Genomic DNA, 3,888 nt, shown 5'->3' with positions numbered 1-3,888 from the left:
ACCCGTGGGAGGTTCAGTGCCCCCCCCCCCGGGTTCGCTTCTCCGCCCAGATCCGGGCTTTGCCGGAGGCCCTTCGCCTCCTCCCTCCGGCCACTGGGGTCCTCCTGCACTCCGCCGGCGGGCAGGTCTCTCTGCCAGGAAGAGGCTGCTGCTGGGAGCCCCCCTCCCTCCTCGGACCTGAGGCGACGGAGTTTTACAGCCTCCGCGGTCGCGGTTTGCCCACAAGCGCTGGGCTTTTCCCTGCTGCGAAAGCCCCACGGAGTGGGGGAAATCCTTCCACTGGAGGGCTGAGAGGGGCCGATCCGCTCCCCCCCCCTTTCGGGGCAGGGACCACGTTCCCCCCGTGTGGCTCCTGGCCTCTGAGCAGTCTGAGCTTATTTAGCCCATTCCTTTATACTTCGCCTTTCTCCCTCCAGCGGGGACCCAAAGCGGCTCACAGCCTTCTCCTCGCCTCCATTTCCCCCACAACAACCCCGTGAGGTGGGTTGGGCGGAGAGAGGGCGTGTGCCTAGCAGCGCCAGTGGGGAGTCGAACCGGGTCTCCTGGCCCGGCACTCTTCACCAAGCTGTAGAGTCGGTGCCGTCTAAAAGGGACGATGAGGCGCCAGTGCAGTCGCTGCCTCGGATTGCGCCGTACGTTCCCCGGGCGCAGCTGCAGCGCTCCAAGGGCCGTTCTTCTGGCGCAGAGGAGACCTCTCACAACAGGCAGGCAGGCAGGCAGGCAGGCGCTGCGATGCAGGAAGAAGAAACCTCTGCCCCGATCGCTGGTGCTTCCTTGTGTGTCCCTTCCCCGCTTCCGCGAACCGTTCAAAGGAGGGCTCTTAGCGAGGTTTCTGTCCCCTGTCTTCGCTTGTTCCAGTAGACTGCGGGCCAAGAGGAGGAGGAGGAGGAGGAGAAAAGGCTTCCTTCTCTTGTCCAGCGTCCTTTCCCAGGCAGCCCCTGATCAACTGGGGATCCATGTTGGCCCAGGGTGCCTGGGGAGGGGCCGCGGCTCAGGTTCAGTCTCTCCCTTCTCTGTTTTAGAAGGACTGGCTGTTAAAGAGATGTGAAAGACCCGCGCCTGAGCCGCTGCCAGTCAGTGTAGGCAATACTTATTTATTTATTTACAGTCAGTGTAGAAAATACTTATTTATTTATTTATTTACCTTATTTTTATCCCGCCTTTCTCTCTGGGACTCCAGGTGGATCACACAGAGTGAGTCAATAGAATCAAGAAGATAGAACGTTCAATAAATACTGAAATAGGGTTTGGGTTGTAGAACCATCCAGAAGTCTAAAAACAGAACTGAAGCAAAGCATAATGTTAGCCTGACACATGAAAGGGAGAAAAGTGACCTGATAGGACCCAACTTCCAGCAAACTACACAGAATAGTCTAGACCAGGGTCGCGAATAAATTGTCCAGGTAGCTTCGTGAAGCCTCGTGTCCGGTGATCCCCTATCGCCTGCCCAGAAAAGCCCTCTTGATTGGACAATACGGTTTTGCATAGTTTGCGGGAAGCCAAGCCAGCAGGAGCCTTCCTGGCCTGCCCAGGCAGGGGCCCTTCCTCCGGGTAGGGGCCACACGTCGGAAAGCCGCCTGTACTGGGGGTTGGGGGGTGGGGGGGGGGGTTGGTCTTGCCCTTTTGCAGTCCTGAGCTGAATGGAGCGTCCTGCCGTCCCAGGCAGACATGAGAGACTAATAGGGTTGCTGATGGCTTCTCCCTGTTTTTGAAAGGTAGAGGAACAGAAAGTCTTCTAAGGCAGCCGTCCTAGGCACACTTCACTTGGACTCCGGCGGACTTACTTCTGAGTAAACATGCACAGGATTGGACTGCTCGTGAAAGGTTCATTTCTGTTCAGTCTAGAGAATCTGGGGCAAATGCTAACGGGAGAGGTAATCTCAGGGTGTGCTGCGCAAACGCAATTTGGATCCTGACAGACGTCATCAGAAGGATCCATGTGTGCTTGCCATCTTTTCCGGGGCGGCCCGGGAGTGAGAGAGGCAGCTTGGCTTCGCAGCCGGGCACCACAAAGACAGAAGAAGAGGGCTTCCAGAGATTTTGTGCGCCAGACGAATGACCCTCCTGAAGGGAAGTCGTGCTGGATAATGCTTCAGGCATCGGGCTAGAGCCGGGTTCAGATCCCTTCTTGCCCTGAAACTAACCGGGAAACCTCATTGCCTCTCAGATTATCCTACCTCTCAGGGGTGTGGTGAGACTGAAATGTTGGAGGGACCAACAGGCGCCCTGCACTCCTTGGAGGAAAGGCCGGATGGGGATGCCCGCAGTATATCCACGGGAAGTCCACTCCTGTACAATCTAAGCCAGGCAGCTGCCTCCCGCCGGAGTCGTAGAGAACGGGTTGCTGTCTGAAGACGGGCCGGCGGAGCCGCCGCTGTCCCCACGCCGCCCTTTTAATGTGTGAACATTTGGCAAACCCGCCCCGTTCAGATGGACAATTCGGTTCCTGTGGCTGAGGAAATCCTTAGCAACTCAGCCCCCCTCCCCGGTGTTGAGTACAATCATAACGCTCTCTCCACGGGTTCCTAATGACGCGGATTCTGAACATGAGAAGCTGCAGGAGTGAAGTCTAGCGGGTCGTGACGACCAAAGAGCCGGCCGAGCTCTCACCGGAGCGCTTTGGCGGCGATCTCGCGGCTGGCGTTTTTCTCGCCCGCGCGTCAAGAGAGGGGGTCAGAATGGTGAGTTAAAAAGATGCCCAGTGGCTGCAGTCACACTCACGAAATAGTCCACTTTCAATCCACTCCCAAGGCATTTTTCCAACTGGATTTTACTGTGTGCACTGGTCAGATCCAGTTAGAAAGACCACTGACAGTGGGTTATTTAGAGTGCGCGCGACCGTAGCCAGAGTGTGACACCCCTCCCGTCCTCGGACCTGGAGAGAAGACCCAGAGAGGAGATCTCCTCTCTCACCAAAGGAGCCTGGACTCTCCAGATCGGATCCCCCGAGGATCTGTCTTGTTGGTCTCCAAGGGCTGCCTGGTGCTGGACGCAAATCAGGCAGAAAGGCCGGTTGAACTTGAGGAGGGTGTTTTTGGGGGATGTGTGGAGAAAATAAGGGAAGAGGGAGAGCAAATTCGACGCTTGCTGTTTGTTTCTGCGCCGGGCGGGAGCAGAGGAAAAGGCTTCGGTGTGACCCCGTTTGCGGCTCGCCCCCCTTGGCAAGCCAGTCCTTCGGAGGCGAGAAGCACCTAAGACGCCTCCTGTGCCGCGCCCTTCAGGAACTTGGCGGCGCCCCCAGCTGAGCCCGGGCGGGGGAGAGCTCCAGACTGGCGCAAAGTCCTGTCCTGGGGCCTTGGGCGAGCTCTCCTTCTCCTGGTCTTGCTTCAAATCCCTTCCAAGGAGAGTCCCAGCTTTCTCACCTCTGCCTGTTAACGCTTTTATTTGTATGCGAATTTGCTGCAGTTCATAGGTCTTACCCAACTGTTTCAATCCAGTCTCAGCTATTCTTATCGCTCAGTTCCCTATGCATCTAGCCCCTTCTGGCAACTCACCCCCCCCCCCCTCCACGTAAGGCTTGAGGGAGCCTGTTTCAGTGTCCCTGAGGAAGTGCGCCTGCACGCAGGAAAGCCCATGCCCAGCAGCATGACACTCTGCGGCTCTTACAGGTGCCCACCGGACTCAGACTTCCTCCTGTGGCTTCAGAGCAACACCCGGCGGACCCCCCCCCCCCCGGCCCCATCCTGGACCGCGCTTGCCAAGAGGGAAGGGGGGGATGCGATTGCAACCGGCGCGGTCGGCTGGCAGCCCGGTGTGGGGCGCCGCGGACTTCAAGGGAGCGACTGGCACCCCGCCGGCCCCCCCCCTCTTCTTGGGGGTCCCGGAGCGCCCCAAGGGCTCCTCTGGTGGCCCGACTTCCGGGCTCGGCCGCTCCTCCCGCACCCGGGC

At 58.5% G+C, this 3,888-nt stretch overlaps 1 protein-coding gene across 1 annotated transcript in view; it reads left to right on the top strand.

Annotated features, from left to right (window-relative positions):
• The window catches only part of SPAG6 (sperm associated antigen 6), a 66,901-nt gene that overhangs the window by 3,802 nt on the left and 59,211 nt on the right, over positions 1-3,888 (top strand). The window lies entirely within an intron of this gene.

The sequence above is a fragment of the Gekko japonicus genome, unplaced genomic scaffold, assembly GCF_001447785.1.
Source record: "Gekko japonicus isolate JY-2015 unplaced genomic scaffold, Gekko_japonicus_V1.1 scaffold1483, whole genome shotgun sequence".
Classification (NCBI taxonomy): domain Eukaryota; kingdom Metazoa; phylum Chordata; class Lepidosauria; order Squamata; family Gekkonidae; genus Gekko; species Gekko japonicus.
This window is presented reverse-complemented; position numbering and strand designations above follow the sequence as displayed.